At 38.2% G+C, this 25,268-nt stretch overlaps 1 pseudogene; it reads left to right on the top strand.

The window, feature by feature from the left end:
* The first annotated feature begins 730 nt into the window (after nt 1-730).
* On the top strand, nt 731-24,730 carry LOC103726541 (annotated as a pseudogene).
* Nucleotides 24,731-25,268: the final 538 nt, after the last annotated feature.

The raw sequence follows: 25,268 nt of genomic DNA, 5'->3' as shown, positions 1-25,268 counted from the left end.
TCTTCTTATTCCCACATGTTGACTATGCAGAAATTTGACTGTGGTTCACTATTACTACTCCTAACTTCTCTTTAATTCATTTCCCTATATTATCATGGCTGTTTGCGCCTTGTCTTCATACAGAGTCAACAGCATCACATAAGATTTTCCCAGTTTTCCTCTTACTTAATTTCATCATCCAAAATCTGATCAATATAGCTTGTTTGTGGCACTATTTCTGAGAGAATAATGGCCTCATTCTTGGCTATTGCTGTGAGTTGAATATGGTTAATGTTCCATAATCCACAAGTTAAATGTTAGATGTCCTCAGATTTGATGGTATTATGTTATAGTAGAATGTGTACAACGTGGAGAGTAGTGGGAGGTTTGGTTCTAGACTGTGTATTTCTAAATCAGTTTTTTGGGGAATTTCATTCAATTCATTTTGATTATATTCACCTTACCCTGCCCCTATAGCCCCTTTCCCTACTTAGCCAACCTTAGGTCCTTTTAATTTTTAAATTTACTGTGTCCTATTTGTGCTGCCCATATATTCCGGGTTGTGGCCATCCACTGGAACAGTCAACCTACCAGGGACCACACTCTTAAAGAAAATTACCTCTCCCTCTCCATGCAATTATCAATCGCCATTAGCTCCTCAGCTATGGGTGGAACATAATACCCACCTCCACTCTACATGCTGTCATTTTTATCTGATTGAGCTTGTGCTAGTCTTGTGACTGCTATCACAATGACGGTGAGTTCATATGTGCCTCTGCCCTATTGTGTCTAGAAAACACTGTTTCTTTGTAATCATTTACTTACAATCATTCTGCCGCCATCTTCTGCAATGATCCCTGAGATTTGGAGGAGAGTATCACACAGGTTTCTCATTTAAGTTTGAGCATTCAGCCATCTCTTATTCTTTACATCTTGGCCAGTTATGTTTATTGTCATGTTCTGTGAGAAGAATATTTTCTGATGAGGCTTAAGAGCTGCCCTAATCTATGGTTATAAAATTTTTTGAATTTAAATCTCCCTTCCTTCAAAATTCAACTTTTGCTCTTAATTTATGCTTACTCTATAAACTACTATTATCAGCAGGTGTCAAGGGTTCAACCAATGTGGCTGCCTCATTACGCATATGAACATCCTAGACTCTGAACTAATATACATTTTGTCTTTGATGTTGGTTGTCTCAGTTACTTCATTATCTCAAGCTAGATGTGTGTGCTTAATATGCATTTTCATAGAAAATACTAATTCAATAGTAAACACAACTTTCTGAAGTTAATTTTAATATATCTACATTATATGTATGTTTAAATTTCTTCACCAATCTCATTAAAATACTTCTTTTTGTGTGTGAGAAAGAGGGATCATAAATATATTCAATGATTGGATTATAATTTAAGGAAGGTTGCTTAAAAGTTGCAATATTTCCTTTTGTTACCAAGGGGACATATGCTAAGATTATATATACAACTTCTGGTTTGATATCTAATAGCAGAAGCACAGTCCCAGATTTCTTGGTAACCACAATCTGATAAATGTAATTATATGTAAAAGCAATTAGTACCTGACTGAATTTATATGTTTTATAAAATCATTTTTGTCATGGTTAGCTTGGTTGTCAACTTTACACACTTAGGAAGAGGAAATCACAATTGGGGAATTACCTCTACTGTATTTTCCTGTGGTCAGACGTGTGAGGCATTTTCTTGAAAGTTGAGTGATTCTGGATGGCCTAGCCCAAGGTAGGTCATGACACTCCTGGGCAGGTGGTCCTGGATTGTATAAGAAAGGAGACTGAGCACTGCCCAGTGGATGAAGACAATAAGCAGCATTCCTCCATGGTCTCTTCTTTAGCTTCTGCTTTTATGTACTTACCTTGAGTTCCTGCCCTGGCTTCCCTCAATGATGGACCTTAACTTAGAAGTATAAAATTCAATAAAGCCTTCCCTTCAGAATTTATTTTTTTATCAGAGTGCTTTATCACAGCAGTAGAAAATAACTAGGACACTTTTTTCACCTAATTCTTTCTGAGTGCTTGAGTCACTGAATAAGTTTTATGAGAGTTGAAATGACTGCTTCTATTAATAATGATTACATACATAACTTGTGCCATTAAAAACATTTCAAAAAAGTGTAGATTTAATTTAGAACTTTTACAATTTGTCAAGAGTGAATTTGAATATTTTACAATATTTCATTAGCTATGAACATTTTTTTGATGTTTAACTTGAGGCTTTACATGTTAGGTTCCAAATTTGATATGGAAATTACAGATAGACATATGACCATAGTAGAAAAAGAAGTCTATTTTTCCCTTTTGTCTGATCTTCTAATTCTAAGATGAAGATTTATAAAATATTTACTTGAAAAAGTTGTGAATAAATTGGTCTTTGTGGTAATTGTTGAAGTATAAGTAAGAATAGCCAGGCGTGGTGGCACACACCTTTAATCCCGGCACTTGGGAGGCAGAGGCAGGCAGATCTCTGTGAGTTTATTTTGCATCCATAACATTCTAATGACCATTTGTAAGTTAACTTACCAAGTGCAACACAAGTACAACACAGAATTCAATACAATGTCTTTTATATCAATGTTACTGATAGCAACGACCAAAAATAAGCCAAACATGATGGTGCATGCCTTTTATCACAGCACTCAGGAGGCAGAGGCAGATCTCTGAGAGTTTAAGGCCAGCCTGGTCTACAAAGTGAGCTCCAGGCCAGCTGGGGCTACAGGGAGACCCTGTCTCAAAAAGACCAAAAAAAAAAAAAAGAAAGAAATTGAAATTTCACATAAGAAGTGAAATCATGCTGAAAAGGAGCAGGAAAAAAGAAAAAAAATCATAGAAGGAACAAGAACACTGTCTCAGTCTAGCCACTCCCTGGCAGAGAGCATGAACTCAAAATCCACTTATAATACACATACAAGACAGAAGATAAGCAATCTTCTCCTCAGGAACATCCCAAGGTATCATGAGCCTTAAGTTCAGCTGTGGATTTTAGTGAGAACATGGTAACTCTGATTCATGAAACTACAGTGAAGAGAAATCCCATTTTGTCACCTTATCTGACTGAGAGACAGATGCTATCTTGAGAAACAATCTAATATTAAAACCTGAGCTACATGATAGAGCTGATAATAGAGAATGTAAACCAGTCAGGGACCACCAATTGGGCCTGTCATACCAGTGGAATTGCAAAGGTCCAGAGAGACAACTGTGAAGGGCAGGAAAAGAAGAAATAGATTAGGCAAAGGTTGAAGGTGGAAGGGAATGCCCCAGGCTGTGATGTGCATAAAGAGAGATAACCTGACATTTGTGGCTGGAAGTGGATTTCATTAATTGAGAATTATCCTAAGTGGAACAGGAGCCTTTGCCTAAGGGAGAGCTGAGTTTTGGGAATAGCCTGTCTATCACTGTGATGGCTAATCCTGGGTGTCAACTTGATTGGATCTGGGATTAACTGAAATGAAAGAGCTCTTCTTGATTGGATCACCTAAAGCCAAAAGACACACCCTAAATGTGGGTGTTACCTTCTGATGGCAGCCTGTATGAAAGGCCAAGGCAGAGGAGAACTCCGGGCTTCTTGTTGCTTGCCTTCTTTCTTGCTGGTGAGTTCATCTCGCTGCTGCTGTAGACTGAAGACTAGCTGATCTTTCGGAATTTGTCAGACCTTCATCGCCAGATCAGGACTTCTGATACATTCAGCCTTGTGGACTGAGCGACTATGGATTCTCAGCCTCTCCAGTGTGGTGCAGCCATTGTTGGACTACTCAGACTCTATCATGTGAGCTAAGCTGATAAATCTCTATACATATATATTCATTCTACTGGTTCTGTTTCTTTGGAGAACCCTGACTAATACAGTGACCATGTTTATAATTTGTCTGTTCATTTAACGAAGTTTGGTTGATGCCATCCTTTGCACTGCTGAAGTGAAATCTTGCTTATTATTTAGCTTTTTTGTTGATCTCAGTAAAGGCAAAGAAACATCTAAATCAAAATGGCTGGACAGATTTCATGTGTTTTGTAAATACTAAAAATATTCTGTGTGTGTTTTATGTGATCATGGAGTGAAGCTTCACAGGTACAGAGAGCGATTCTTTGTTTAGCAAGCTTGGAGTGCAGATAAAATAGTAAGAAATAATATAAATGTTAAAGCATCACAGCAGAACTGTAGGAGTCAAAATTTATAATAAACTGTCTTTAAAAAAAAATTAAGTGTCGACCTAGAGAGTGTGGAACCCTGAAGGACATTGTGAAGCTCCAACCTCCTCTCCTACATTTCAGTCCTTTATTGCTCTAGAGAGTGTGGTGCCCTGAAGAAAGAGCACTGCTTCTGGGCCTGGCCCCACTCTCACCTCCCTCTGCTTCCCTGGGTCTTCTGGACCTGCAGGCCTCTCTCCAGAGTAAGTCCATCTCGCCATCTGTGCCTTGATTCCCCCAGTCTCATTCACCCTCCCATCTCCCCATCCAGTCTCTCCTCCTAGCCTGGGTCCTGTCCCATTCCTTGTCTTGGTGCCCCAGACACATGGGGAAACACCACTGCTTCCTGATCCTTTGTATCCAGACCAACACAGTGCCTTCTCCATCCCCAGGAGCACTCTGGGCCTGGCCCCTCCCTCACCTCCCTCTACTTCACTGGGCCTGCACCACCCACCAGCCTCTTTGCCAGACATGGGGCCTGACCTTTCCCCTTCCTCACCCTTTGCATCCAGACCAACCCAGTTCCTCAGTACAGTCCCTAGGAGCCCTTGGGGCCACTTCCCACCCCCATCTGCCTTTACATCCCAGGGTGGCATGGCCACAAGCTGCCCTAGACCAGCATCTTTCCTGGGCCCAGCTCCAAGGCCAGTCCAACTCCCAAATTCCTGAGGCCAAAAATCTTTCCTGGAGGGATCCAGACCTTAGGAGAAACCCTGAAAACATCTGACCGTCACCTGAATTGGGCCTCTGTGGGAACTCCTGAAGACAAAAGCAATCCCACCACTCCAATATAAAAACAAAAGAGAGAACCGGAAGCTTAGACAAACCAGGTTTTCATGCCCAAAAAGTAAACCACAAAGACATGTAAAGTTCACAAAAAAAGCAGACCTAAACATGAAGGCTTGAGTCTCACACAAGAATCGGAAACTACAAAAGAAATCCACATGTCAAAATCACAGAGAAAAAATAGTAACAGGAAAAACCAAAATAACATATCCCCACCAAATACCAATAGTCCTCTAGAGGAGTACAATAAGAACCCTCTAGAGATAATGAAGAACATGGAACTCAAAAGAACAATTATAAACATGATAAAAGAATTCAGTTAATTTAAAGAACACACAAAAAAAGAAATCAAAGAACTGAAGGAAGATAGGGATAAACTTCTGAATGAATTCAGAAAAAGGAAATATTGAAGAAAACTTAGGCTGAAATGAAGAAGGAAGTAAAACAATCAGTAGATTACAAATGACAGGAGAAAGCCTCACCAATAGGATGAATGAAATGGAAAACAGAGTATCAAGACTGGTATCAAGACTGGAAGATAAAGTGGATGAACTAGACCACTCAAGCAAAGATTATGAAAAATTTAAGAAATCACAAGAATGGAATATGCAGGAATTATGTGACACCATAAAAAGACCAAACTTATGAAGGCATACAGGAAGGAGAAGAATCCCAAGATAATGGCATGGACCAGATCTTCAACAGAATCATGGAAGAAAATTTTCCAAATTAAAGAAAGACATGCCCATACAAATACAAGAAGCATATAGAACACCAAACAGCAGGACCAGAAAAAAAAATTCCCCATGGCACGAAAGCCAGAAGAGCCTGGACCAAAGTATTTCCAGTTTTAATGACCACAGATGCCAACACAGATTACTATGCCCAGCTAAAATGTCTATTATAGTCGAAGGGGAAAGAAAAATCTTCCGTTACATAAATAGGCTGAAGGAATTCATGTCCACAAAACCAGCCCTTCAGAGAGTTCTGGAAGCAACACAAAGAGCTTAAGAAAGGAATGACTATACCCAAGGGGTTATGGAAAGAAATCCAATGAAGGTATAACTGTGGAAAAGTACAGTTATATCAAGAAATATAAATGGAAATAAAAATGACAGGATTCAATACTCATCTTTCCTTAATAACTTTAAATATTAATGGACTGAACTCCCCAGTCAAAAGACACAGACTAGGTAAATGGAATAAGAAAAAAAAAAACATCTTTTTGTTGTATGCAAGAAACTCATCTCACTTTCAAGGACAGATACTATCTCTTTATGCATGCTGAATCTGTGGATCAAAAAAATTGCCATGATACATTTTATGTCCATAGTATTGAATTTGTAATTTTCTAAGACTATGTGGTATATTCTTTACAGCCTGGAGGCAGAAGACATTAGAAGAACCATATTTCCTTCTTTTTAATCACCCAAAATATTGAGGACAGAAGTTACATGGGTGGATTCTATGGCTCTGAAACACGAGGTGAATTACAGAACAATTAAACTATTCTGTTAACTGTAGTCACAGTTACGATTTTCTGAGAATGTGTAGGATATTCTTTCATTCTCTGAGATTAAAGACCATGGATAACTGCAAATTCTACCATCCAGTATATTCAGGAATAAAGTTACATAGGCATACATGTATGATCCTGGAGCACAGTAGAATTTCAGGGTAGTCATAGATGCATGTTGTTATGTGTATGTAATATATAGAAGGAAATGTAAATCATAATGTAAATCAGAGTATTTACTAAAAATAATGGATCCACAATGGTTCATCAATTGTGCCAAGGTCCACTGCAATACAAATCATAAGGAATATGGAACATGTAGGTGGAGGAAGGTATGACTTATGTGGGACCTATTTATCAATTGTGTTTAATAGTTTCACAAATTTATGCAAATGTATGCTCTTAAAATGGAGTCTACTAGTTTTAAGATAAAAAGACTTTCTAATCACATCTCAAGTGGACAAAAGTCACTATTGTGCTTTTGAAATGTGTTTATCCTAAAGAAAGAAGGGCTTTGAGTAAAAAGTGTATGTTTCAAAGCTTTTCAATGGAAAGCTTATGTTTAGTACTTCAATTATAATTTTTATCTTTTACAATGCTAGGAATTGAATCTAGTGCCTTGCCCACACTAGGTGATTTCTCTACTGTAGATCTTCATCCCCCAGCCATAATTTTTACATTGGTTCCATGTACTGATGTTGAAAATTTGAGTCTATTTCATTATATTTTTAAATTTTACTTATTTTTTTATTTTATGTATATGTGTGTATTGCCTGCATGTAGGTAAGCGGATCCATGTCATGCAATGCCTGAGGAGAATAGAAGAGGCTGTCGGATCCCCTGGAACTGGAGTTGTGAACAGTTGTTAGCTGCCATGTGGGTGTGGGATTAAAACCTGGGTCTTCTGCAAGAACAGCCAGTGTTCTTAACCACTTAGCCATCTCCCCAGACCCTTTTATTATATTTTTTACTCTTATTGTAAAGATTTATTCAAAGAATACAAAGGATGTCCTTTTAATGTGGACAAATACCCAAAGAAACAGCTCTAGATTACATTTCGATTTGAAATAAGTCTGAAAGTAGTATGAATTATCTCTCAAACTCATAAAGATTTATTAAGAAGACTGTGAGCTTCCTACTTTGACTGTGGCAGACTAATTTTTATTAGAAAATTAATGTTTTAATTAGAAAAAATAATCACAATTTCCTAGGCATAACTATGGAAATTCCTACAAAGACACTCGAAATGATGGGAAATACTTAAAAAAAAATATTGAGCTTTTGTATATTTCATACAACAGTTCTTAATCATATTTAGACACCCTCCCAACCATGATCCCCTCCCCTGCCCCAACCCCACACCTGACTTCATGTATTCTGTCATATATGTTAAGTCCTATCCAGTCAAGCATTTGTACGCAGATGTTCTTCAGCACAAATTCATCCACTGGAGTCTAGTCAGCCTATCTAGAGATCACTGGTATGGCCTACTCACCCTCACCCAGTACTGATCAGTCTCCAATAGCTCCCAGACTAGGGCCGACTTACCACCCATTTCTCTTACTCCATTCTAGGCCCTTGTCTGATGAGTTGGCATGGGTCCTGTGCTCGACGCAATCATTGCCATAAGTTCACATGTGTAAGCTTCCAGTGACCTGAAAGCCTCTGCTTCCCTATGTTCATAGACCAACCCTGGCCCTTATAATCTTTTGCCTCCTCTTCCTCAATGGTCCTTGAGCCATGGGTGGATGAGGTTTGATATAGGAACCCTGTTCAGGGACACAAACTCCACAGTCTCTTATTCTTTAAAAGTTGGTCAGTTGTGGCCTTTTGTGTGCATCACTCTCTGTTGTATAAGGATGCTTCACTGATGAGAGTTGAGGCATGCACTAGTTTTCTCTCTACCCCCTTGCTCCTCTATGTTCCATGAGTCTTAGGTGTAGAGGTTCCACTGTAGATACGTCAGCTAGGACTGGGCATCTCTCAGATGTATATTCTTGTGTCTAACCAGTTGTGAATTCTGAAGCAGCCTCCATCTGTTACAAAAGGAAGCTTCCTTGAAAGTAGTGTATGTTATACTTGTCTGTCTATAAATATAGGGAACCATATTTAGCATATGGTAAGAAATTTCACATGACTAGAAATATGACAAACATAGGGTTTTCTCTAGGATCTATGACCTCTCCAGCCATGTGTATTTGGCTGTGTTTACAGTGCCACCCATGAGTTCACTCCCATTGAGAGGGCTTTAATTCTAATTAGATAACTGTTGATTACCCCCCAGATAACAATGCCACTACCAGACCAGTAGAGATAGTTTGCTCTGCTGGTCATTATGGTTATTAGGCTTTAGACTGGGTTGAATCATTGATTGATTTTTATGCCTTATGAGCTAAGCTTAGTATCCTCCAGAACCATGAGAGTAAAACTTCAGGTAGAAGGCTTCCAAGTCAGTTCCTGCTCCATTGTTCCAAGTCCTGTATCCAAAATATATCCTGTCTTTTGTAGTAGGGTTATCATCCAGTTCTGGGAGATAATCAAGAGCTTGTGTTATTTTGGCAGTCTCTTGGACCTCTCTGATGAACCACCCAAAGGGAGGTCTCTCCTGTCTGACACTGTGATCCTTGCCATACAGCCCCTTGGTATATATATGGATTAATGTTCAGGCACCATATATGAATTTCTCAGGGGGTGTTGGCGGCTACACATTTCCCTCTGGTTTCCCTAGCTTCACAAGATGCATTCATTTCTACTCTCTCTCCCACCATATGATCTACCTCCTCCCCCCCCCAATTCAAACATCCCCATTATCCTCTCCCCCCAATAGCACCCACCTCTCACCATCCCCCTCTCCTCAGCCCCCCCATAGCCCCTTGCATGTCCCTCCCTCCTCTCCTCCCTACCAAACACTCCCACTTTCCTCACTTCCCCCTGAGACATCTGTTCCCTACTCTCCCCTTTTCAGGCTCTTTCTTTTCCTTTACCTCCATGTATCCTTTCCATTTTTCTGGCTCCTGGTGTTACATCAGTATTTATATACTCACATACAAGGAATTGGTGCTACAATTCTCAAATGATGGAGAACATACATTGTTTGCTTTTCTGTGTTTGTGTTACCTCACCTAGTATAACATTCTCTAGTTCCATCCATTTACCTGAAAATTTCATAATTTCATCTTTTCTTACTTCTGAGTAGATCTACACTGTGTAAGTGTACTACATTTTTATTATCTGTTCCTGAATTGAGGGACATTTACGTTGTTTCCATTACTTGCCTATTATAAAGACAGCAGCAACAAATATGGATATACAGGTCTCTCTAGAGGAGAATGAATCCTTTGGGTACATGTCAAGGAGAGGTATCACTGGGTCGTATAGTAGGTTCATTTTTGGTTTTTTGAGGGTTCTCCACACTGCTTTCCATAGTGGTTCCATGAGTTTGCGTTCACACCAGCAGTGAATGAGCATTCCTTTTTCTCCACATCCTCACCAGCATTTGGAGTCTTTTGATCTCTTGATCTGTCTGACTTGGGTAAAGTTTTAAATTCCATGTCCTTTAAATAAGATGATACTGCTCAGTAGTCTCTTCTGCATGAAATAACTACCATCATCATGACTTAAGCAGTGCCTGATTGCTAAACATCGTCACAATTAGGCTTGTTGTCGGTTGTGACCTTTCATTAAAGGAGGGGCAAACAGGGTCATTGGACCCTCTCCGGAGTGTCCAGCCACTCTTCCCAACCAACTTTATGTAATTTGGCCCTAATCACACAGGATCTCCTAGATTTGGGGAGGGCTAAAGTGTACAATCTGGGGAAGACTAGGAAGAAAAGGCTTGACCCATGCTGTGTAAAGGCTTTCCAGTGTGCATACACTCAGATCATACATACACCTCAGCAATCCCTCAGTTATCTCGGTAAGTAAGCTCAGTAAATTCATTGGTTCCCTAGTAAAACTTTCATCAAACATTGGTTTGACACTAGAACCTTAGAAGGGAATAAGCATTGCTTAGTACCCAAGGAAAAGAATTCTCACAACATATGGAAAATTTGTTTGTTAATGTTTTTATGTCTTATAATTATTAAAAAAAGAAAATCAAAATGTAAAGGCTGTTAAAAGGATATGGGAATGGAGATATTTTCCAAAACACACAGGAAAAAAAACGAGAAAGCCTAAGCAAGTGATGAATATCTGTGTACGTTTGTTATGATATATAAAGGATGAGACAGAAATAATATACACATAATCTTAAATTTTCTAAGGACATAATTTAGTCAACTAGTTTAAGGAATAAAATATATATATAGTCAAGGTTTATCTGAGGACATTTGGTTTTTTACTCAAGTTTTATCTACATGGCACATGGTAATTAAAAGTACCAGACTGGGGGTGGCACAAGCCTTTAATCCCAGCACTTGGGAGGCAGAGGCAGGCAGATCTCTGTGAGTTCAAGGCCAGCCTGGTCTACATAGTGAGTTCCAGGACAGCTGGAACTGGGAGACCCTGTCTCAAAAAGATCAAAAAAAAGTACCAGACTGGTGGAACTAACCTTATTGGATGTTTAACAGCCATACTTTGAGGCCTGTACTAATCTGGTCAGAGGGACTTAAAGGACAATTTTTGCTCCTTGCCCTCCAAGGTCAACTAAGTTCCAGAGGACTATGGGACATCTCTCAAAATGTCCTGTAACTGTGGTGAGTCACCTGTCCTCTTGTTCAGGGAAGCTATGGAGACCCCATGAGATGGACTTGAACCAATGTCCATTCTACAAAGAGGAGGGTCAACTCAGAGGAAACATTTCCTCCATACTTCCAAGTGAATCTTAAAATGACTTTTATCTGAATTTCTCTAATTACTAAGGATGTTGAGAACTTTTTAAGGTGCTTCTTAGCCATTTTTATTTGTTCACTTGAGAACTCTCTGTTGAGGTCTATCATTGATCTTTTTATTGGGTCATTTATTTCCTTATTTCTTTGATTTTGAGTTCTTTATATATTCTGGATATTAATCCTCTCTCGGATATGTAGCTGTTAAAGATTTTCTCCCACTCAATGGGTTTCCTCTTCCCTTCCTTGGTTCTTTCTTTTGCTGTACAGAAACTTTGTAATTTAATGAGGTCCCACTTACTGATTGTTGACCTTAGTGCCTGAGCTAGTGTCTGATTTAGAAAGTCTTTTCTTATGCCTATATCTTGGAGGGTGCTGCCTATGTTTTCTTCTAGCAGATTCTGAATTTCAGATTTTTTATTGAGGTCTTTGATCCATTTGGAGTTGGCCTTTGTGCCGTGTGAAATATAAGGGTCCAATTTCATTTTTTTGCAGGTGGAGATCCAATTTTGCCAGGACCATTTGTTGAAGATGTCTTTCCTCCAGTGTGCATTCTTGGCACCTTTATCTCATATCAGGTGGCTGAAGTTGCATGTACTTGTGTTTGGGTCTTCTATTGTGTTCCATTGATCTATGTGTCTATTTTTTTGTGCTAGTACCACACAGCTTTTATGACTATAGCTCTGTAATATAGTTTGAAATCTGGTATGTTGATCCTCCAGTGTTGTTCTTTTGCCCAAGATTGCTTCCGCTATCCAGGGTTTTTTGTGATTCCGTATGAATTTTAGGATGATTTTTTTCAAGCTCTGTGAAGAATGTCATGGGTATTTTGATTGGGATTGCTCTGAATCTATTAATTGCTTTTGGTAAGATGGTCATTTTCACAATATTGGCTCTATCAATCCATGAGAACAGTAGCTCATTCCATTTCCTAGCATTTTCTCTTTCTTTAGAGATTTGAATTTTTCATTGCAGAGATCTTTAATGTCTTTGATTAGGTTTATTCCTAAACTGATTTTGAAGCTATTGTGAATGGGAAGTTTTCCCTGAATGCTTTTTTTGATTGCTTGTTATTGGTATATAGAAAGGTTACTAATTTTGTAAGTTGATTTTGTAACCTGCCACTTAAAGTATTAATCATTTCTGACAGTTTTCTAGTGGAATTCTTGGGATCTCTTAGTCATATTGTCTGCCAAGAGTGATAATTTGCCCTCTCAATTTCCAAACAGTACTCCTTTAATTTCGATTACTTGTCACTTTGCTCTTGCAAGAGTTTCAAGCACTATATTGAAAAGGGGTGGAGATAGTGGACAACCCTGTCTGGTTCCTAATTTTAATGGGAATGCTTCCAGTTTTTCTCATTTAACATGATGTTGGCTATGGGGTTTGTTGTTGGCTTTAATTATATTAAGGTATGTTCCCTCCAGACCAACTCCTTCTAGGACTTTTAACATGAATACAAGTTGGAATTGGTCAAAGAACTTTTCTGCATTCATTGAGATGACCATGTGATTTTTGTCTTTAAGCCCATTTGTATGTTTTACTACATTTAGTGATTTACATATATTGAACCATCCCTGCATCACTGGAATAAACTTGACTTGACTGTAGTGAATGATCTTTTTGATGTAGGCCTAAATGTAGTTTGTGAGTATTTTGGTATCTTTGCATCTCTACTCATTAAGGATATTTGCCTATAGATGTTATTGTTATTATTATTATTATTATCATCATCATCATCATCATCCTTCTTCTTCTTCTTCCTATTCTTCTTTTTTTTGTTGTTGTTGTGTCTTTACACTATTTTCCATAGAGGTTGCACGAGTTTACAATCCCACCAGCAGTGTATGAAAATTCCCCTTTCTCCACATCCTCGCCAGCTTTTGGTATCATTTGTTCTCTTGATCCTAGCCAGTCTGATTAGGGTAAGGTGATAACTAAGGGTGGTTTTAATTTGCATTTTCCTAATTACTAATGATGTTGAACAATTTTTGAGATGTTTCTTAGCCATCTTTATTTCTTCCTTTGAGAACTCTGTTTAGATGTTTAGCCCATCTTTTAATTGGGTCATTTGGTTTCTTGATTTTTTTTTGTTTTTTGAGTTCTTTATATATTCTGGATGTTAAACCGCTGTCAGATGTGTCACTGGTGAAGATTTTTTCCCATTCTGTGGGTTTTCTCTTCTCTTTTTTGATTCTTTTGCTGTACAGAGGCTTTTTAGTTTAACGAGGTCCCACTTATTGATTGCTGACCTTAATTCCTGAGAAACGTCTGTCTAGTTTAGAAAATCCTTTCCTACACCTATATCCTGTAAGTTACTGCCAATATTTTCTTCTAATAGTTTCAGAGTTTCCAGTTTCACATTGAGGTCTTTGATCCATTTGGAGTTGACTTTTGTGCAAGGCAAAAGATAAGGGTCTAGTTTCACTCTTCTACAGGTGAAGATCCAGTTTTGCCAGCATCATTTTTTTAAGATGCTGTCTTTATATCAGGTGGCTGAAATTGTGTGTACTCAGGTTTGGATCTTCAGTGATGTTCCATGGATCTATGTGTCTGTTTTAGGGCGACTCCCATGCTGTTTTTATGACTATGGCTCTGTAGTATAATTTGAGATCTGGTATAGTAATCCTCCAGAGTTACTCTTTCTGTTCAGTGTTGCTTTGGCTATCCGGGGTCTTTTGTGCTTCCATATGAATTTAAGGATGCATTTTTCTAATTCTGTGAAGTATGTCATGGGGGTTTTGATTAAGATTGCATTGAATCTATATATTGCTTTTGGTAGGATGGTCATTTTAACAATATTAGTTCTTCCAATCCATGAACACGAGAGGTCCTTCCATCTCCTGGTGCCTTCTTCAATCTCTTTCTTTAATGATTTAAAATTTTCATTGTAGAGATCTTTGGTGTCTTTTGTCAGATTTATTCGAAGATATTTCAATTTTTTGCAGCAATTGTGAATGGGAGTATTTCCCTGTATTCTTTCTCTAATTGCTTGTTATTGGTATATAGAAAGGCTACTGATTTTTGTAGATTGATTTTATAACCTGCCACTATACTGAAAGTGTTGATCAATTCTAGGAGTTTTCTGGTGGAACTTTTGGGATCTCTTAGGTATAGCATCATATCATCTGCAAAAAGTGATAGTTTGATCTCTTCTTTTCTAGTTAGCACTCCTTTAATTTCCTTCTCCTGTCTTATTGCTCTAGCAAGAGTTTTAAGCACTATGTTGAAAAGGAGTGGAGATAGTGGACATCCTTGTCTGGTTCCTGATTTTAATGGGAATGCTTCCAGTTTTCCTCCATTTAGAATGATATTGGCTATGGGTTTATTGTATATAGCTTTAATTGTGTTGAGGTATGTTCCCTCTAGTCCAATTCCCCCTAGAACTTTGAACATAAATGCATGCTGAATTTTGTCAAAGGATTTTTCTGCATCTATTGAAATGACAATGTGGTTTTAGTCTTTGACTCCATTTATATGATTAGTGACATTTATTGACTTATGTATATTGAACCATCCCTGCATCTCTGGGATAAAGCCTGCTTGCTCGTGGTGAATGATCTTTTTGATGTGTGTCTGTATGTGGTTTGCAAGTATTTTGTTGAGAATTTTTGCATCTATGTTCTTTAAGGATATGGGTCTACAGTTTTCTTTTTTGGTTGTGACTTTACCTGGTTTGCGTATTAGAGTGATGCTGGCTTCATAGAAGGAATTTGGAAGCTCTCCCTCTGTTTCTATCATTTTGAATAATTTAAGTAATATTGGTTGGAGGTCTTTAAATGTCTGGTAGAATTCTGCTGTAAGTCCATCTGGGCCTGGGCTTTTTTTAGTTGGGAGGCTTTGTATTACTATTTCAGTTTCCTTATGGGTCTTTTTAAACTGTTGATCTCTTCTTAGTTTAACTTCGGAGGTTCCCATGATTTCAGATATCCATCCATTTATTTTACTTTCAGATTTAGTAGCATATAGGTTTTTAAAATAATCCCTTATAATGGTTTGGATCTTTTGGGTGTCTGTTGTGGTGTTTCCCCTTTCATCTCTGATTTTGTTCATTTGGATTTGCTCTTCCTTTCTTTTGGTTAACTGGGCTAAGGGTCTGCCTATCATGTTTAGCTTTTCAAAGAACCAGCTCTTAGATTCATTGATTCTTTGTGTTGTTTTCTTTGTTTCTATTTCATTAATTTCTGCTCTGATTTTTGTTATTTCTTCTCTTCTGCTGGATTTAGGTTTCATTTGTTCTTGCTTTTCAAGTGTCTTGAGTTGCAGTGTTAGGTCATTTATTTGGACTCTTTCTAATTTTTTAATGTAGGCACTTAGAGCTATAAACTTCCCTCTTAGGACTGCTTTTAATGTGTTCCAGAGGTTGTGTTGTGTTGTATTGTCCTTTTCATTGAATTTCTGGAATTGTTTTATTTCTTTCTTAATTTCTCCTTTGCCCTACTCATTGTTTAGGAGTGTGTTGTTCAATCGCCACAAGTTTGTGTAGTGACTAGAGCTTCGTCCAGTGTTGATTTTGAGCTTTATTGCTTTGTGGTCCAATAGAATGCATGGAATTATTTCAATATTTTTGTACCTGCATGCATGGAATTATTTCAATATTTTTGTATTTGTTGAGGTTTGTTTTGTGGCCCAGCATGTGTTCAGTTTTTTAAAAAGTTCCATGAGGTGCCGAGTGTTTGGTGCTGAGTGTTTGGGTGGAATAATCAAAAGATGTCTGTTAAGTCCATTTGATGTATGGTATCATTTAATTCAGACGTTTCTCTGTTTATTCTTTGTCCAGTTGACCTGTCTGATGGAGACAGTGGGATAATGAAGTTCAGACATCTCTCTGTTTATTCTTTGTCCAGTTGACCTGTCTAATAGAGATAGAGGGATATTGAAATCCCCTACTATTACTGTGTTCGGGTTAATCTGTGTCTTAAAGTCCTGTAGTATTGTTTTTAAGAAGGTCCTGTAGTGTTGTTTTTATGAATTTGGGTGCACCAGAATTTTGTGCATATGTGTTAAGGATTATAATATCTTCTTGATTAACTGTTGATCAGAATGAAGTGACCCTCCTTATCTCTTCTGATTAGTTTTACTTTGAAGTCTATTTTGTCAGATATTAGAATTGCAACTCCTGCTTGATTCTTAGTGCCATTTGCTTAGAATATTCTTTTTCATCCTTTTACCTTAAGATAGTGCCGATCCTTGAGGGTGACATTGGGTTTCATACAGACAGCAATGAGATGGATTTTGTTTCTTAATCCATTCACTTAGCCTGTTTCTTTGGACTGGAGAGCTCAGTCCATCAATATTTAAGGTTATTATTGATAGATGTGTAGTCGTTGTTGTTTGTGTTCTCTGTGTAATTTTGTGTTTCCTAGATTATATCTTTGTTCCTTTTCTTTTGTTGCCCTGAGGTATAGTTGTTTGTCTCTCTGCTCTCTGTATTGCATCAAGTATTCTTTGAAGGGCTGGCTTTGTGTACATGTATTCTTTCAGGCTACTTGTGTCATGGAAGATTTTTCTTTCCCCCTCAACTATAATAGACATTTTTTCTGGGTATAGTATTCTGAGCTGGCATCTATTGTCATGTAGAACTGGAAATACTTTGGTCCAGGCTCTTCTGGCTTTCATAGTTTGCATTGATAAGTCAGCTGTAATTCTAATGGGCTTTCCTTTGTATGTGACTTGTTGTTTTTCTTTTGCTGCTTTCAGTATTCTCTCTTTGTTCTGTACATTTAGTGTTTTTACTAGAGTTTCTTTTCTGATCCTGTCTATTTGGTGTTCTGCGCGCTTCCTGTATTTTTATGGGGATGTCTTTCTTTAATTTCTCGAAATTCTCTTCTACAATCCTGTTTAAGATCTGGTCAACACCATTAACCTGAAATTCTTCTCCTTCCTCTATTCCTATGATCTGTAGATTTGATCTTTTCATGGTGTTTTCACATCTCTTTCATATTCCATTCCTGTGTTTTTTAAAATTTTCCATACTCTTTGCTTGAGTGGTCCAATTCTTCAACTTTATCCTTCAGTGTTGATATTCTGTTTTACATTTCATTCATTCTAGAGGTGAGGCCTTCCCCTGTTGTTTCAAGTTGGCTTATTGAGTTTTGCACTTACTTCTTCATTTTTGCCTGAATTTTCTTCAATGTTTCTATCTCTCTTGTGAATTCATTCGGAAGTTTATCTCTATCTTCTTTTAGCTCTTTGATTTGTTTGATTGTGTGTTCTTTAAATTCATTGAATTCCTTGATTGAGTTTATGATTGTTCTTTTAAATTCAGTGTGCTGGGTTATCTCTATTGGGTTCTCCTTGTAGAACTCTTCTACAGGATTGGTTATTATTCTTTTGTTGTGGTTTTGGCATGTGAATTTCTTTTGTTTTTTATGATTCTGATATGAGAATTAAGTTGAGTGCCTAAATCCTTTCTTTATTGGTTATGTAAATCTGGTTGGTCAGACTCTTTCAGGTTTACTTTGGAGGGAACTGATGGCTTCAGATCAGATATTCAGGGGTATCCACAGAAGTCCAATTCAGGTTCCAGTCAGGTACACTCAGGCCTCCTTCACCATGTGGGGCCAGGATCCAGGCTCTCTTAGGCAGTCCTGTGCATTTTCAACCCTATGCCAGAGGGAGGCCAAAGGGGGACCAGCACTCTCTGGCTATCTCAGCCTTAGCCTACCAAAGCCAGATCTACCCTGGGGCTTTGGGAGGGGCTTCACAAAATCCCAGGTAGTGGGATGGTATGGCACAATTAGGGGAAGCTCACCATCATGTGGAGGAAGGATCTGGCAACTATCAGGCTGTCCCCTGGGTTCTCAGGCCCTCTGGTAGTTGGAGGCCAGGGGAAAGTCAGAACCCAGCATTCTCTGGCAGTCTGCTGAGCTCTGAGCATCTACCCAGATGGAGATGGAGGTCCAAGCCCACCCTCTCAGGTTGTTGGTTAAAATCTCAGTCCTACCCTGCCAAAGCCAGATCTGCCCTGGGGCCTTACAAAAATCCCAGGTAGGGGGATGGTAAGACACAATTAGGGGAAGTTCACCACCGTGTGGAGGCAGGACCCAAAGGCTATCAGGCTGTCCCCTGGGTTCTCAGGCCCTCTGCTAGTTGGACGCCAGAGGGAGGCCAGAACCCAGCACTCCCCATTTGCTCTTTTTTTACTGTAGATCTCCATAATATTCTCCATTAACAGCTGTGTCACCATTTCTATATTAGGCTGTCTTGAAATTTCTTCTGGCAAAGAAATTACTCCACTGCTGTTCAACTTAGCCTCGGGTAACCTTTTCGGCTCTTGGAAGACTCCAGCCAGACTCTGCCAAAATATCCCAGTTGCTGCTTAAGTCCTTATTTCCCTCTGGCCACATTGTTCTCAGCATTATTTTCTTCCAGGTACCTACTAGAATGGCCTGTTAAGCTCTGCTTACAGCAATCAACTACTTTTCTAGCCCAAGCTTCCAAAGTCTTCCACATTCTTCCCCAAACCTACATGGTCAGGTTCTTCACAGCCAATAGCCCACACTCTGGTACCACTGACTGTATTAGTTACTATGCTGTTGTTGTGACAGAAACACCATGATCAAGGAAACTTACAAAAGGAAGAGTTTATTTGACCTTACAATTCCACGGGGGCAAGAGTCCATCAGGGTGGGGAGGTATGTTGGCAAAAATGGCTGAAGGAGGAGCAGAAGCTAAGATCTCACATCTTCAAGCAGATACAGGAAGCAGAGAGTGACTTGAGATCTGGTAAGGCCTAAGAATTCTCTAAAATGTCCCAGAGATTTTGTTGTGTTGTCTTATTATTTTCATTTAGTTCCAGAATACTTTTTATATTTCTTTCTTAATTTCTTCTTTGACCCATTCATGATTCAGGAGAGTGTTGTTTAATCTCCACGAGTTTGTGTAGTTAGTACAGCTTATTTTGGTGTCGATTATAAGCTTTATTGCACTATAATTTGATAGAAGGCATGGAATTATTTCTTTTTTTTTTTGTATTTGTTGAGATTTGTTTTGTGTCCCAGAATGTGGTCAATTTTAGAAAAACTTGCATGAGGTGCTGAGTCAAAAGTGTATTCTTTGGTGCTTGGGTGGAATATTCTGTAGATATCTGTTAGGTCCATTTCATGTAAGATATCATTTAATTCAGATATCTCTCTGTTTATTTGTCCAGTTAACCTATCTATTGTAGATAGTGGGGTATTGAGGTCATCTAGTATAACTGAATTGGGGTTAATCTGCATTTTATAGTCCTGTTTTTATGAAAGTGCACCAGATTTGGATGGGTATATGTTTATGATTGTAATATCTTCTTGATCAGTTGTTCCTTTGATTAGAATGAAGTGATTCTCTTTATCTCTTCTGAGTTTTAATTTGAAATCTATTTTGTCAGATATTAGAATTGCAACACTTACTTGCTTCTTAGAGTCATTTTCTCAGAGTATCTTTTTCCATCTTTTCACCCTGTGTCTATTTTTGAAGATGAGATGGATTTCTTGAAGACAACAAAATGATGGGTTTTCTTTCTTGATGCATTCCATTAGCCTATCTTTTGGCAGAGAAGTTGAGGACATTGATATTTGGGGCTATTATTGAAAGATGTGTATTGGATACTGTCATTTTAGCTACTTCGTGTTGGTAGTCCTACTTTATATTTCCATTATCATACCTTCCTTTTTTTCTTCCTGTAGCTTTTTGGGTATATTCCCTCATATCTTATGTCCTCCATACTGTTTCAAGTATTCTCTGTAGGGCTGTATTGATGAACATGAATACTTTCAGCCAATTCGTGTCATGGAAAATTTTTCTTTCCCCTTTGACTATGATAGATAGTTTTGCTAGTATTTGGGGTTGGCATCCATGGTCATTTTGAACCAGAAATACTTTGATCCTGGCTACTCTGGCTTTCATAGTTTTCATCGAAAAGTTAGCTGCAATTCTGATGGGGTTTTCTTTTATATGTAACCTGTTGTTCTTCTCTAGCTACTTTCAGTACCTTCTCTTTGTTCTGAAATTTTAATGTTTTTACTATGATATTCTGTGAGGAGTTTTTGTTCTGGTCTTGTCTAATTGGTGTATGTGCTTCTTGAATCTGTATAGGTATGTCTTTCCAATTTAGGGAAGTTTTCTCCTATAATCCTGTTGAAGATCTGGTCAATGCCATTGGCCTGAGATTCTTCTCCTTCCTGTATTCCTATTATACATAAATTTGATCTTTTCATGTTGTCCCACTTGTCCTGCATTTTCCATTTCTGTGTCTTTTTCAATTTTTTCATAGTCTTTGCTTAAGGTGTCCAGATCTTCACTTTTGTCATCTAGTCTTGATATTCTGATTTTTGTTTCATTCTCTCTGCTTGTGAGGCTTTCTCCTGTTGTTTCCAATTGACTTTTGGAGTTTTTCAATTCCATGTCCATTTTGGTTTGACTTTTCTTTAATATTCTTGTCTCTTTTGTGAATTCATTTTTCAAGTCTTGAATTGTTTTTGATATTTCATTAAGCTGCATATTTGCATATTCTTGGGCTTCCACATGTTTGAGTTTTTTTAGTTTTGGGGGGTTTTTTGTCTGTGTTTTCTTGAAGTTCTTTGATAATGTTTATGATTTTTCTTTTAAATTATGTGTCATGGAATTCTTCAGGGTGATTCTCATTGTAGTGCACTTCTGTAGGATTAGTGGGTTTTGTTTGGGACATAGTTTCTTGGTTTTCATATTATTTGTACTTTTGCACTGCTGTTTGTGGACATATGGATGTTCTTTGTTCATTGTGTATCTGGTGGGAACTTGTATTGTGCCTTTGTTTAAATGAATTTTGGTTCTGTTTATATAGATTGGTAACTTCTTGCTCAGGTATGAAAAATAAATTGGTGTGTGTTTCAGGTTCTTTCAGGATAATGAACTCTTCAAGGTAGTTGGTGAGACAAGGTAGTAGGTAGAGTGGTCAGGGTTGTAGGAGGACTGGTCTGCATCAGAAAGATCATGAGCCAGTGGAATCTATGCTCAAGGGTTTAGCTAGTTTGGGTTTGGAAGCTAGTCCAGCGATAAAATGCAGAGGAATTGGAGTGGGCCTGGTCCAAGGCCAACAGGAGACAGGGTGGGAGTGGAGTAGGTTGGAAGTGTTGAGGCTGCAGAAGAATTGGTAAGTACTTTCAAAAAAATTTTTATTGGCGGGAGGCATCTCTCTTTTCCCTCTCTTTTCCCCTAACATTGTCTGCTGGTTCTCAGCTTGAAGAAGGTTCTAAAGTCCTTATTGATCCTTTTTTCTTGGCATTACCATTTTCAAAGCAATGATAACTTAGCTTTCTAGTTCGAGCTTCCTTTTTGGCTGTCTTAAATTTTTTAAGTCTATAAAATAGACAAGAGATAGTTCTACAGTGTCCACATCATTCCAGTAGTTATCTCTCAGTAGTGTCTCACAGGATCATAGCATGGCCTGTCTGCAGCAGGAATAGGCCTTCTTGTTGCTGCTCCCCAGTCTTTAAGTATGCCAGCATCTCTTGGAAGGATGAACCAGGGTACTTGCTAAGCCTTGCTAATTTAATGAATTTTGGAGTGAGTTCATTGAATCAACAAGGAGCTCATAGTGCGCTGTCTTCTACTAGTACTTCTTCCCATAATTTGCAGTCTATATTTAACATTGGAAGTAGAGGTCCACTCCCTTTGTCTTCTCAACACCATGGAGATGCAGACCAGGCCAATAATATTTTGGTAAGCTTTGGTCTCTTTGCTAGAGACTTAGATTATTGGGGGACGCTGCTGCTAAGGTTGCAGTCCACCATGTCCAGATAGCTCTAAGGGGCTCAGTGTTATATGGAAGGACTCCCTTTCTCAGCGGGGGCCTCCTGCTCTCTGCCTGACTTACCTGGAAAGTGCCACCAAGTACAGATGCCTGACCTTATTTGGAACATGACCTTTGGCATAGTTACCTGCAATAAAACTGCCCCCAGGTTTTTTCTATATGATAATTAGGCATTGCCCTATAGTCGGATGATAGGATCCCCCTACCACATGTAAATAAAGCATACTATGAGCACCTATCAGCTGAAGTTTGACTGCTGCCTCCACACTATATTTTCCCTGACCCCCACTGAATAAACGGAGCTGTATCACTGACTCTGACTCCCCAGAAAGTCTTTTCCATCATGCTCACTGGCCATCCTGACCCCGTTTGTCACTTCTTCTCCCTTTGTCCTCATGGATCAGTGGCCAATGGCCCTCAAGGGGAGGGAGAGACCCACATTAAATGAACTACATTTTTATCCAGAGAAAAATATTACTCCTGAGAATTTCCCCAAAATCCTTCTACAGCTTAAAAGGAGGGGAACTGGAGAATATCCTACATTGAGTTATGGTAGAGATGACAGATCTGCTACACGGGAGCCACCATACAGAGTACCTAAGGATGATTGGGAAGAATAAAAGGCACTTTATAAGAGGTAGTCTCAACCCAGTGCTTGATTATGACCATGGAAGTAGCTCTTAAGAATGTGGTTATTATGACAGAGTGGATTATGAAGATGACAGATTAAGAGATGGAGAAAGGTATAAGGATGAGTCTTTTTTTTCTTGGTGAGACTTTGCATAACTATCATAAATTTGACAGTGAGAATGAGAGAATGGGATGTGGTCCTGGCCCCATACAAGAGAGAGCTCTCTTTGAGAAAAAGAGGAGCACTCTTCCAAGTAGCAATATTGAAGACTTCCATGATCTCTTACCAAAGGTTATCACTATCTGTGTTCTATATGTGATTTGCCATACATTCTAATAAGGACTAGAGTCAACATATCAATGGAGAAAGTCACAGTCATTGATGCCAGGTTCTTCTTGAAATCTATCCAGAATGGAATCCTGATAATGGTATAGAATACACAATGGGTGATCCATTCATGCTGCCACAGTCTACAAACCTGGCACCAGGAATTCTGGGACCTCCACTTCTCTCATTTCATTTTGGAAGACCATCAGTTGGACCAAGAGGAAATCTGGGTGCTGGGAATGGGAACCTACAAGGATCAAAACGCATGCAAAAAGGTAGAGTGGAAGCCAGCTGAGTTGTTCACATCATGGATTTTCAGAGAGGAAAAACCTTGAGATATCAACTATTACAACTGGTAGAATCATTTGGAGTCATTTCAAATCATTTGATTTGAGATAAAATTAATGAGGCATTTATTGAAATGGCAACTACAGAAGATGCTCAGGCTGCAGTGGATTATTATACAGCTACACCAGCATTAGTATTTGGGAGTCCAGTGAGAGTTCATTTGTCCCAGAAGTTTAAAAGAATAAAGAAACCTAAAGGAAAGCCAGATCAGAAGTTTGATCAAAAGCAAGAACTTGGTCATGTGATAAACCAGCAATTTACCCCATTCTGGCTATTCTAACAGTGCTGTCCTCAAGCTTACTGAGCCTTATGGGAAAATAAAGAATTACATATTGATGAGGATGAAAAGTTAGGCCTTTGTTGAGATAGAGAACAGAGAAGATGCAATGGCAATGGTTGATCATTGTCTGAAGACAGCTCTTTGGTTTCAGGGGAGATGTGTTAAAATTGGCTTGTCTGAGAAATACAAAAAACTGTTGCTGAGGATTCCTAACAGAGGCATTGATTTACTGAAAAAAGTTAAATCTCAGAAAAGAGCTTATTCTTCAGATGGAAAAGATCTCCAAGTGATAAGAAGTCCAAAACTGATGGTACTCAGAAGACTGAAAGTACAGCTGAAGGTAAAGAACAAGAGGAGTAATCAGGTGAAAATGTGAGAAAGATACAAAGGATGACCAGACAGAACAAGAACCTAGTATGTTTCTTCAATTTGAAGATGAGTTACTTGTCCATTCAGAAGAAGAAGCAGCTCTGCTAGAAAGTGGCAGTTCAGTAGGCAATGAGCCTGATCTTGCTATTTTAGGTGATGTGTCTTCTGATGGGGAAAAGGAGCATTAAGATAAAGCTGTGAAAAAAGATGGGAGTGCATCAGCGCTTAAAAAAACTTAAAAAGTTGGACAAGATCAAGGGACTTGAGCAAGAAAATGAAGCAGCATTAGAAAATGGAACTAAAAACGAGGAAAATACAGAACCAGGTGCTGAATCTGCTGAGAACGCTGATGATCTGAACGAATATACAAGTGAAAATGTAGATGGCCAAAATGGTAAAAACAAGGATTATGCAATCCCAGATAAGTATAGAATTGTACCATATCAGTCCAATGTTCCTGTTGGTGTAGACTATGACATACTGAAACAGGGTTTACTCTTTACCAAAAATATTCATTGAAGCAGCTTTCTTCATTATCAGAAATTAAAGAAATTTCTGAATAAACTGGAAGAAAAATGGAAGAAGAAGAAGAAGAAGAAGGAAACAAGATTTGCAAGAAGCTTATTTATTTCAAGAAAAGCTATGGTTCTTGTTTTTAATGTTAACCTTTTTTAAAATACAATACTGATAGTTAGAAGAAAACTATTGTACTCTTGTTTTAACGGAAAAATAATAGATGTCTATTTATGTGCTTAAGTGTTACAGCAAAAAGTACACATACAGTTAATTAAAATCATTTTGGTATCATCCAAATGGTAACAGACAAATACTTTATAGAGACTACGCTATGGCAAACAGCTTGCACCACTAAGAGAAAGATAACATAAAAACATTCAGAAAAATGAAATTTAATTATTGAAACTTCAAGAATTGTTAACTTCGTTACATTCAATAAAGAAAAAAAATTGTATTTTATTACTTTCATCTGAAATATTCCACATTTAATCTGAGCCTTGCAGACTTTTCATTTGATGTTTGAAGCTGTTTTTAGTTGGAGTTAATTTCTAGCAAACTTCATTCATATGAAATTGGCAACTCAAATGCAGATTTCTTTTAATATCATGCTGTTGTTTAGATAATAAGAAATATTAGGTACTTGGAATTAGATTTTTAATTTTCTCCCCGAGTTCCTGCTAGGTTTCATATTCTAGTA

Source organism: Nannospalax galili, unplaced genomic scaffold (assembly GCF_000622305.1).
Source record: "Nannospalax galili isolate Female #2095 unplaced genomic scaffold, S.galili_v1.0 scaffold1009, whole genome shotgun sequence".
Lineage (NCBI taxonomy): Eukaryota > Metazoa > Chordata > Mammalia > Rodentia > Spalacidae > Nannospalax > Nannospalax galili.
The sequence above is the reverse complement of the archived record's forward strand: the minus strand, read 5'-3'. Positions and strand labels throughout refer to the sequence as shown.